Genomic DNA, 12,672 nt, shown 5'->3' with positions numbered 1-12,672 from the left:
TTGCTCTGTAGCAACTACCAACAAGCAATAACCATTTTTGTCCATCATCCCCAAGAGGCTCTGAGATTTACAGCAAATCGGAAATGCATAAAGGATCTTGGTTTCACAAGTGTGATTCATGTTCATATTCCCCAGGGGGCCCAGTAAATTCTCATTGGTGGTGTTGTGTAACCACTGGGAAGTCAAAAAGTATATAATCTCTGACCTCAAGGCTTCATTAACTAGGAGGTCACCATATATGACAGCAGTGGGGACTGTTTAGGCAAAGAAAAGTCCGGGAACTAACATTGATTGAGACTTTGCTATGTATCGTTATGGTGGACACCATTGGTGCTGTGCCTAGGTTTCCTTGGGTTCCTGTTACCAGGCTCTCGTGCCTTGGGGGTAACTTCTTGCCTCATCAATGGCCTGAATCTATGACTCAGCTTGGGAGGATGCCCTCAGGTTGCTGGAGCTTCTGCTTCCACAGAGGCAGAGTGGGATGTGCCTGAGATTTATGGCCACTCTCCCATGGCCGGATTGATAAGGGACAGAGGAAGAAAGCCCAGCTCTCTGGCCTGGTGTCAGAGCACACTCTGAAGCATAATTTGCACAACAAAGCTCCTCTCTCTAGGATCTGTTGGGGTTGGGATTTTGCCTTAAATCAGATCCTTGCTTGGGTTCTTCTCCTTCCCAGGCTGCCTTCCTCCCTCCCTTCCTCATTTCTCCTGGGAGCACTTCCTTAATAAATTCCTTGCCCAAGAATCCTTGTCTCAAGGTCAGCTTGGGGTATGCTATCCTGTACCTTTTACATATACTCTATGACATATGCTATGCCTTTTTATATATACTGTGCATTTAATATGCAAAATTCTAGGAGGAAACTGAGGATCAGAGATTTTAATTAACCTGCCCAATATCATAGAGCTATTAGGTGGTAAGAGGACGGCCTCTTGAACCCAAGTCTTATCACTTTGCTATATTTTATTCTCAGCACAGGCAAGGGGTATGGAATGCATAAACACTATTTTGGGAATAAATGTACTTGGAGATAGATGGTTTCTACAAAGTAGGGCTGATGTAAATGCTAAGTACATACTGAGAAGACATCATTTGAGAAGGAAAAGATAAGCACAGGTTTGTATTCTATGTTGGTTGAACAACTATCCAGAATCAAGCATATGACTCAGCTATAAAAACGAATGAAATCTTGCCATTTGCCACAATGTGGATGGAACTAGAGAGTATAATGCTAAGTGAAATAAGTCAGAGAAAGACAAATATTCTGTGGTTTCACTCATGTGGAATTTAAGAAACAAAACGAATGAGCAAAGGGAAAAGAAGCAAAAAGAGAAACATATTCTTATCTACAGAGAACAAACTGATGGTCACCAGAAGGGAGCTGGGTGGAGGATGAGTGAAATAGGTGATGGGGATGAAGGACGGCACCTGTGATGAGCGCTGGGTGTTGTGTGGAAGTGTGGAATCACTATACTGTATCCCTGAAACTAATATTACACTGTGTGTTAACTATACTGGGATTTTTTTTTTTTAAATATTTTATTTATTTATTTAGGATAGTCACAGAGAGAGAGGGAGAGGCAGAGACACAGGCAGAGGGAGAAGCAGGCTCCATGCACCGGGAGCCTGACGTGGGATTCGATCCCGGGTCTCCAGGATCGCGCCCTGGGCCAAAGGCAGGCGCCAAACCGCTGTGCCACCCAGGGATCCCCGACTATACTGGGATTTAAATAAAAACTCAAAAGAACCGAGTATATCTCTTGGCGTTGGAAGCAAGAGTCAAAAACTCCTATGTGAGTTGTTTCATGCCTACTTTCTAAAATAAAGTACTTAAGTTAGAAGTTGCTAGATTCCCAGCAACATGTCCTTTTCTAGAAACAAATCTTTGTAAAGAATAGATCAATAAAGTCACCCTTTGCTGCTTACCAGGGAAGTTAAGAAACCTGGCAGGTAATGATGAAAGCCTGGCAACCCTTCAGCTTGGATTTTTAATAGCAAATTAGTTCCAATTAATGGCCTCAAATGGATAGAATTACAGTTAGCATTTAGCTTTGTCTTTTCTCATTAATAACTTCTGTGGTGCTCCTGCCACAGTTCGTTTTATAAAGGAGCCTTGAAAGCAAACACATCAAATGCTTTCTGCGACTTCCACAAGAAAACATTCCTCTTAGATTGTTATTAACTTTACCCAAAAGATTCCATTGTCTTTTGCTTTTTTTTTTTTTTTTTCTTTTCTTTTCTTTATTACCTTTGGTGCTTGGGGAATTCAGAGATGCCATAACTGCAGGGCTGTGTATGACTCATCCAAAAACACTGCTAACAGTCTCACGAGGGCCATGACTTCTAGACTGGCCTCCTCCTCCCACTTTCCCAGGGCCTCAGGTGAGACACACTAACACTGCCCAATTCACCCTTCGTTGAAGGGCTTTGAATCCTTTCACCTTTATCATGGGGCAGGTAAAAGTTCTAAAGCTGCAGCCCTACTACACAGTTAGAGGAATGACTTATAACGAATGAAGCTCTCAGAAGACAAGACGATAGTCTCTAAATGTTAGTCGCACAAATGAAGATTCAACTAATGCGTATGACGCGTCAAGCATTTTGTGAAACAGAAGAGGAGTCTTGAGAGTCAGAGAGATAAACGACTTGGCTACTCCAGGACCTGAAAGAGCTGAGCTTCAAAGCCATGTATCTCCAGTTCCAGCTCAGTGCCCGAGCTCCTCTCTGATGTACCCCTGGGCTCAAGGGTCCAAGAGGGAAAAGACTACGTTGTGCAGAAGCCACAACAAATTCTCCAGGTCATCGTCCCCATGTTTATGTGGGTGAGTTGAGGCAGTTTTTCCAGATGTACAAGACTGGTGGTTGGTATATCTGCAGAAACTCACTTCAGGAGACGGCAACAGAAAATATTTTGTGACCCTAGATAGACTTAATCACTATGAGCCCTTAAATCTCCTAAGGGACTTAGTGTTCCATTCTATACTATTCTTTTTTTTTTTTTTTTTTGAGTACTATTCTACTTCTTAAACTAATTCTTAGTGGGTGCCCTCTATATGCCAGATTCCTATCTTCAAGGCACCTACATTTTAGTAAGAGAGACAAAATAAACTGGGTGATTTCAGGTTGTTAAACCATTATTAAGGAAATAGAGTGATTCAATGGCTAATAACATTTCATGGCACTTATTTATGGGTCTGCTTTTATTAAAGACTGAACTCCTGGGAGTGGCACTTTTTCATTATTATTATTATTCATTTTCTATGCCTAATCACTAGCATGATATTAGAGACCCAATGAGCACTCATTTAATGAATGGACTAATGAACATGTGGAGCACCTATCAATGAGTACACAGAAGGATTGCTGGTAGAGCAGAAATGAGTAGCTCAAAGGCAGGCCTATTTTCTCCACTGAAACTGAAGCCAAAATGCTTTCAGACGCTCTCTCTTTGAAACATTTGATGCTCCCATAATAAGAGGGAGACTATTTACTCTATCACATTTTCCACTAGTGGCTACTTCCCCTAAATACTTTCAAGGACAAAAGGTCACAACTGGCTATTTTCCAGAAAGGATTAAAGATAATTAAAAGGAATATTGATTTTGGGCTTCAGGCTTAGGGGATTTGGGTTTCTTTGTTGGGTTTAGAAGGCAAGTTCACTACCAAAATATTGCAGCTGATCCTCTTACAGAAAGGAAAGTGGTCACATTTTGAAAGTGCATCTTGATTTCTATTTATCACCGAATTTTAAAAATTGCTTCAGACCTAGAATTGAAGCAGTCCCTACTCAATATTAACCATACTCTTCTTTGCTGCAGCGCTAGGAGGCAGGATATATGTGGAAATCAATGTTTTGTTTTTATTTTTTTAAAGAAATCATATGATCTGCACTTCAGCCTAGCCATGACTGTATCAAAATTTCAAGTTACTACTGACTAATGAATGAGATCTCAGTTCACCGGAAAACACACAAACAGATCTTACAGTGTATGGATGGACATGACTAGACAGGCTTTCAAATGCCTTGTCCGAAGATATGGAAAATTCTTTTTCAAATAGCATTCATTCCCCATTTGACCTATATTGTTATTTTGGCTAACTTTCTTCATGTGATAAGAAAAATGCATTTTTATTTTACCTGACGTGGAACTGGGTTTTGAAGAAGAGAGAACTTACCATAGAAAACCAGAGGAATCAACGTTCAACACGTCTTTATTTTCTCAGCTTGTCTTTCTCTGTTTCAACATTTAACCCCCTAAACTCTTTGAACTTCTACCCTTCAGCTTTGTAGCAAGGGTTTCTGTTACTATATGAGTAACTGCAGATATAAAATAGGATTTAAGATAATGCATATGAACACCTGACATGTTCTAGATACACTATTGACTCCGGTGAAATGGAGCAGTTTCATCGGACTCTCTTTTGGGATATTTCATATTTCATGAAAAGTGACCCATTATCTACAACTAGCAATCATTAGGTGCACCTTTTCTGCTTTTCTTGCTCAATGAAGTATTCTATCAGAAGTTTCTCAGGCAGTCTCAATCTTAAAGATTTAACTTCAAAAAACTAACCACGCAAAGCAATTTCAAATTAAAGTAATTGGATTTGGGTTGTGGAGTAAGCAAGACAGGAGAAAGGCATCTTCAAATAAACTACTTCTCATGTTTCCAAAATCCCACATCTGGGTAGGACACCAATAAAATTTTACTCCCTATGCTCTATTTGCTCTGGACCACAGTTTAATAGCAACCAGATAGGAACTCATCCTAGGGAAATGCAAAAGAGCTAGAAGTGATTTTTTGATGATGACAAAAAAAATGAGCTTTTTGGTCTGCACAGTAACTAGAAGAAAAACAACTTGGGAGAAAATATGGGAACACAATCAGACAGCATGATATAAATGTCTGGAGGCAAATATTATTTTATCTAAATGAAGCATATTGTGGATTTGGCAGCCAACATCTTCCACGATGAAATCAGCATGAAGTGAAGGAAGTGAGAATTAGGAGAACTGGGTTTGATGTTAGTCCTACCACCTGTTGGTGTCCTCTCATCTGTCAAATACAGATAAAATACTTACCCATCGTGGGAAGCTGGTGTAAAGATTGGATTAAGTGATCCATGTACAAACACACGGCACAAAGCTGGGTCAGGGTAGGTGCTCAGTGGACAGCACTTCCCTTTCCCTGCTTCCCTCCTTTGCACGTGTCTTTGGGCTACTCCAGGACTCAGTTTCCACTTGTGTGACATGGGAAAGGCCTTAAAGGTGTTCTGTGTTTCTCTGTGATTTTAAAAGGAGGGTTAGGATATTGTAATGCTACAATTTTGTTTTCTGGGAGGAAGAGAAAGTGATAAATATTATGACCCTAGAAGAGGAGAGGGAGAATTTTCCTTAAGAGAATATAAGTCAGAGGTATAATGACATTGATGTATCATAACAATGGAGAGCTTCCTGTCCAGCCAAGTTGACTCAGCTCTTGTCCAGTGTTTAAAGGCCTTACTAGGTTACCTGGAGGAACTTGCAATATAGTTTGCTATTCCGTGACATTGTGGAGATGATTTAGAGAGCACTTGTTGGAGGGGGTCTAAGCACCAGGAGAGAGCCAAACTGTCAGGAAAGAAAGCTATCTTGGCCAATAGGAGTAGGACAGTCTCTGTCAGCCTGGTTTTATATAATGTGGAAAAAGATTCGTATTTAACTAGTTCTACTAAAGGAATATAAATGGACTGTGTTATTGAGATAATAAGCAATGCTTTCTAGAGATATCTTTCACTTTGTACTTGTTTTCTGAACACAGAGTAGCAGAAGAAAATAGAACCAGGATTTTTTGGAAGGCTAACGTGTGCTAAAAACTGTGCTATTGTTTTCAGATAAATAATAATAGGAAAAATAACCATTTATGTATCAAGTATTATGCCAGGCGTTTGGCGTACATTATGCCACTTAGCCCTCATATGCAAAGGAGGAAACTGAAGCACAGAAAGGGAAATACTCAAAAGTCAAAAACACCAGTCACTGAACACAAAAACCTTGCATCTTACTATTGTACTATGTTGTCCAGAACACTTAATATTAATTCCCATTGGATGGATTAGAAATATAGTGGGGTCCAATCAATTAAAAGTCTTATAATTTTGGAACAGAGATTCTTCTCCAGGGTGCTGGCAGATATGACCTCCTCAAACATCTGTGAGAACTTTACACCTGGCCCCACCCACAGTTAGGATCCTAATAGAGTCTCTCATGAAATCCATAGCTTCCCCTGGAAGGGGCAGTGGCCAGCTGTCTATTCATTCAGCTCACTCGTATCTCCCCCAAAGCTTTCTTCACATGATTGTTGTAGGATTTTTATTTGAATTCTCTAGTAAATGATCTTGTTGCCTCAGTTTTCCTCACCAATAATTACCTCCTAAATCAGCGGCACCTGCATTCCATCCCTTTACCCATTTAAAAGAAATGTAGGCTTGTCCCTACATCTCCCCTAGCAAGAGCTCCAGCCCCCTGAAGCTGCTATTGCTTACCTCCCAATCCATTCTGCCTCCCTTCTGGAATTTTTCTTCTGTCTTCTTGTTCATACCTTTCCTTGTTATCTAGTCACTTTGATGAGTCAGCGGATTCCTCATGTCCTGGGTATTCCCCCAACCTCCCAACACTGCTGAGTCATCATGACCTACCTCTGGGTTAGATTTGAGACTACCTGCTCTTTGATCCAACTAGGATTCACCTTTAAAGCATTAGGATGATTATCACAGCTCATGCTTCCTAGGTTTGTGGTGAGAGTAAAAGAGAGCATACAAATGAAATGGGATTTTAAAGATATATACAAATGTAAGACACCCTCATTATTCATTATGGGACTTATGCATTTTCCAGCGAAGGAGATACATAATTTTTGCTTTTATTTTTATTCAGGGAATAGTACCTTATTTTACTTTATGCTTTTCTATGAACAAGAGATCTATAATGTGTTCCATAGGGGCATGTAAATCCTTCTTCTTTTTGCAAACTAGTAAGTTCTAGTTTTAGCGGTAAAGAAGCAAGTGAAGGATAGCATAATATGCCATCCCCAAATACGTCACTTTAGTGTAAGGATTTCTTCTGAGTTGAAGGCAACTGAGAAGAAGCAGATGTAATAAAAGTCCTCTGCCTCTTCCTATTTGTCTAAAAGCAGGACATAAATTTTCAAAGATGTCCCTCTTCCCCTCTCTACCAGGAAGGAGAAAAGTTAATCACCAGAGACAACTTTTGACTCACCCAGACAGAAGACTGAACCGGAAGAATCTATAAAACACACTATAATAACTCGCCTTCATCTTCACCCATAGAAGCCTATGCTTTCCTTATCCTGTCATTTCTTCACAAATGTATTATTCTATGCTAAAAATGCAATATAAGCCAGAGTTCTAAGCTAGTTTTTGGGCTATCCATTTTTCCCCACTGAGGTATATATGTTAATAAACATCTGCTTGTTTTCATCTCATTAATCTGTCTTTTATTATAGGATCTCAACTAAGAACTCAGAAGAGTGTAGGCAATGTTACTTATTCCTCTCTTACACAGACTCTTTGTCCCTTGGTGGGTTTCTCTAAGATCTTCAGAATTGTGTGCCTACCATTTTTGTCTGCATCTTATTACCCTTAGTTTCTATTAGGAACAAACATCCAATTCTTATTGTCCCTCCTCATGTCCCCTTTACTTCCCTAGAGCCTGCCAGCATTTCCTATTTCCTATGTATAGATTTTGGGATCTCTTCCCAATTAAGGCAATTATACTTCCTCACCAGTGTCTGATTTAAACTCCACTTCTACTGTGAAGCCTTCTATGAGGACCCCAGCCACCACTGATCAAGCAACCTAATAGGATTACTCATTATTCTGCCCTGAACCCTAATAGCCTGCATTACATAATTAAGTATATATATACCATGTCATCAAATTAAACTGTCATTTCCTAAGGAAAATTAATGCCTGAAAATGTCCCTGATAGATATGATCCATGAACAAAAAAATAATGTATAGAGATATAGAAAGTATATAATATATAGAGGAATAAAAAGTGTACATATGGAAAGTATATATATTTGTGTGTGTTTATACATATATATGTGCGTGTGTGTGTGTGTGTGTGTGTGTATGCACAGAGTAGATGCTCAGGTAAAAAAGGCACAGAAAGATAATATGATATTGCATATTTCTTACAACAAAAAATATATATAATCAATCCTCATTATTTGGACTAGTTATGTTCTATAAAGTCATTGCAAACACTGAATTAGTGAATCACTGCTTTTAAAGACATATAGGATTAAGTTTTTGCAAACCTCTGGTCACAATATTTTCATAAACTAATCAATACATAAACTTGTCTGTTTATTTCTTTTTAAAGTTATCTTATTTAATATATACAGAAGTCCTTCCTTATCCATAAGGGATTCATTTCAAGGTCCCCAGTGGATGCCCAAAACTGCAAATAGTACCAAATTTCCTATAAGTAGGAAACTATATATACTATATTTTTATAGTATATACTATATTTTTCCTATATATACTATACTTTTCCTATATATACTATATATACTATATTTTATATACTATATTTTTATTATATATTTTTCTTATAAATACATGCCTATGATAAAGTTTATTTTTTTATTTTTTTGATAAAGTTTAATTTACAAATTAGGCACAGTAAGATATTAACAATAATAACTAATAATTAAATAGAACAATTATAACTTTAGACGGTGATGAAAGTCATGTGACTGTGATCTAAGTATCTTACTATACTATACCACCCTTCTTATGATGATTCAAAATAATAAAATGCCCCCATGATGAGATAAAGTGGGGAATGACATAGGCATGTGATGTTAGCACCAGGCTACAAATGACTTTCTGATAATAGGGCAGAAGGAGGATCATATTCTTCTAGATATGGTTGACTGTGTAACTGAAACCATTGAAAGTGAGATTGCAAATAAGGGGAGAGGGGTGCTTCTGTGTTGATTCGTTAACATTGAATTTACAGCCACAACAGCATAACTCACACCTGAACAAAGCTTATCTAGTCCACATGTTTTCTCCATAAGGTACTTCACAGCCCTTTTAAGCCCAAGACCAGATAGCACTTCACCCCTGTGCATGGGGACTTAGAATGGGAAATCACCGAGAAAGAGCACAGAAGTATGAAAAGCATGTAACCAAATAGATGGTGAAAAGGACACTAGTTCATGGCACAAGAACTGAAACAAGAAGGCTTAGCATCGGCTTTTTCCCTCCCTGGGCATTCCACTAAGAATGTGTGCATCAGGTAACTCTGATGTTTTGCCTCTCTGTGGACGTCCACAATAACTGTGAGTGTTGATGTGCCATGAGTGTTGATTTTGGGGTTACAGACAAATTTAGTGAGTAAATGAATTTGTACACATGGAATCTGTGAAGAATGAGGATTGATTATATTTATAAAGAAAGAATAGAAAGAATTGTGTAATTAAAAAAATAACTTTTGGTGTCCTTTAAATTGTTAATATTGAATAGGCTCTACTTTAACATCCAGAAGGAATAAATGTTTAAAAAGTCTAAGTCAGGTACACTAGTTTCATCATCTAAATTTCAAAAGGAGAGAAAATAAATTCTGCTCTTAGAGATTATCAATAAAATTATTTTTCAAGGTGATGTAGGGAAAGATCAAAGGTCAATTGGGAGTTACATCCTGCTTTCACCGTTTCCAACCATACAGCTTTTGGCAAAGCAGGCAGCTGAGTTCCAGTTTCCTCAGCTTTGTGTGAAACCTTGAGTATCTTGAGAGAAGATCTTGACAAAACCCCTGAAGATCTTGGATAAAATGCAGATGGATTCAGTAGATCTGGGTTGGGGCCTAAGAATCTGTATTTCTAACAGGCTCCGAGGTGATGGGTGCTGCTGGTTCATGCATGATCACACTTTGAGTAGCAAACCTGAGAACATTGCAAATGACTTGTAATCTCCATGATCTGCTTTGTCTCAAAATATTTCCTTTCTTTCATTTTTCACTACCTTTTTCCTATTGACCAAAGCTCTGATTCTTAAGTATAATAAACCTCATGTAGTTAAAGGGAGAATCAGAGCCAAAACTTGCTGATAACTCCTTTATTTTCTCTATGCTACTCTCGCCTCAATCCCACTGAGTATAGATTGTATATAAGTGTAGATGAATGAAACATTTAGGACTTAGATAATACAGGTGACATAAAGTCATAGCTCTTGAATCCACATTTTAATTATTAGGGAAATGAGATTATGGAAAAATGATTAGAGAAATCTGAAGAGGAAAAATATGAATAATGAATGAAAAACAATTTATCCTTTAAATAGAAATAATATCTGCTTTCATTAAGCACTTTCCATGTTCCAGGTATATCATTACATGACTGATGAAATACTGCAGAAATGAGTGATTGATTATCCCAGTAATTTGATAGACTCAGACAGCTATTACCTTTGTTTTGTGTTGTACAATATTGCTTTATTTCTTTCAATGACTATGATGTGATTTATATTGAAGAATAGGAAATTTAATTTGATATAGTTGACAAGATGCTTGATGGGGCTGTCACAATGACAGCAAATTTTCATTGTGTTTATTGGGGTTACCTATGATGATTGAAATTCAGAAGGAAGTCAGAAAAATATTCATTCCCACTGACCTATTTTGAGTGCAATGCAAATGAAAAGAATAACATAACAGAATTATCATGATTTCTAGGAGGAAAACACTGCTGTTCTGTCTGTCCAGAAATGAGTAGAATCACAAATGGAAGGTGATTGGCATATTTAAATGATCCAAAATGGACCTAGTAGAGCAAGGGAACAAAGCCTACACTGGTAGAAAGAAAGAAGGGCAGACCCATCCAGCTCTCGAGTTCTTACTATTTTACTGAAAACATATTATAAAATATGGATTGCTATTCTCCACTTAACTTTTGTCCTGACCGTGAGGATGTTAGGTCTTTATGCTTTGACATTTCTGTTTTGAGTTTCAAATTCAGAGTGCTAAACAGAGAAGAAGATGGTAGGATCTAGACTTTCAAAACAAATCAGGAAATATTCTGTTTGAAAAAGGAGAGATCTTTGAGGAAGAGTGTTACCAGCTAATCTATTAAAGATGAAATATATATGTTACTGAAGCTTGTTTTAAGATGATATCTACTCTGCCACTATAAGAACGAAACCTAAAAGGCACAATGTTAGGACTGTCACTTTCTCTACCTGGGAAAATACCTATATTGCTACTTATTAATAAAAATATGTTTTAAAAATTAACAAAAAAATCCCAATGCTTTTAAAACAGATTGTCTTCTTACTGACAAAGTGTATATGGTCTCTGTCATCATATTAAAATTTATTTAAAAAATTTATTTAGTGTGTTTTGGCGTCTCTTTTCATAAGGCTTTTCTTGTTAGCACATTAATTTATCTCTTCAGGATTTTTTTCCTCTTACTGTCTTAAGATTTTGAGCCTAAGAATGAGGACCATGTTGGGATGCGTGGGTGGCTTAGTGGTTGAGCAACTGCTTTCAGCTCAGGGCATTATCCTGGGATCCCAGGATCCAGTCCTGCATTGGGCTCCCTCTGGGGAGCCTGCTTCTCCCTCTGCCTGTGTCTCTGCCTCTCTCTGTGTCTCTCATGAATAAATAAATAAAATCTTTAAAAAAGAAAGAATGAGGACCATGTCAAGGGATTCTTGGAATCCTCCACAGTGCCTATCCTATAGTGATTGGCATCTGTCATGTCTACAACATTAATTATAATAAAATGGTGGTCACTGTGTTATTGAAAATCTGTCTATGACAGGCATTCTGATAAGTTGTGTATACATATAATTGATACTTCTGACAGTAACTCAACTAAGAGGGCATCATTGTTCCTTTTTGACACATGAGGAAATTGAGTCTCAGAGAATTTAATGGTGTGCCTCCTGTCACAGAAACAGTAATCAGAACAGCCTTGTTTCCTCTGGCTCCAAACATATCCATCATCACCTCAGTGCTAGAGAAGTAGCTATCTAAGAAAACAACACTTAAGAAAAGTCTCCCAGCGCCAGCTACTTTCATTTTAGTCAGTTTTGCCAAACCACACTGATTCTACACGCCAGAATAAATGCCAAGTGTTATGGTAAAGCCACGTCCAAGGGCATAGGATATTTTTCAACTTTATTGGCTAAAATAATGTGGTCTCCACGGTCTGGCCTGCAAGATCTTTCTCCATTAATTACAACCTCATTTTTCCTCATTCCCCTTTAAAACTCAACAGATCATAAAAAAAAAAAAAAAAAAAAAAAAAAAACCTCATGCTAATATCATGTGTATTCAACTATCAAGAATATCTGCAACCCTCCAATATAGGCAGGAGGCAGTGTGGTATGGCAGAAGAAATCTGGGACTGGATGTAAAAGTCCTAGAACATTCTTATAGCAACATACCTTAATTCTTGCCTTGACCCCTTTTCTACAAACTGTGCTCCTGTCTCTATAGTTATCTGGTATCCCTTTACCCTGAGCTACTTTTTTTCATAGCAATAGTTACATACAGTAGTCAGCTTAAGTAATGCTACCTCGTTCTATGGTAATGAACAAACCCCAAATCTCAATGGGTTAGCACACTAAGATTTTTGTCCTGCTTCCATAATAGTT

General features: G+C 37.9%; 1 protein-coding gene across 4 annotated transcripts in view; it reads right to left on the bottom strand.

Moving 5' to 3' along the window:
* KCNIP4 (potassium voltage-gated channel interacting protein 4) overlaps positions 1-12,672 on the bottom strand; it is a 1,119,488-nt gene that overhangs the window by 284,514 nt on the left and 822,302 nt on the right. The gene's annotated exons all lie outside the window — the stretch shown is intronic.

This window comes from Canis lupus, chromosome 2, assembly GCF_048164855.1.
Source record: "Canis lupus baileyi chromosome 2, mCanLup2.hap1, whole genome shotgun sequence".
NCBI lineage: Eukaryota > Metazoa > Chordata > Mammalia > Carnivora > Canidae > Canis > Canis lupus.
Note: the sequence above shows the minus strand (reverse complement) of the source record. Positions and strands in the feature narration are given on the sequence as shown.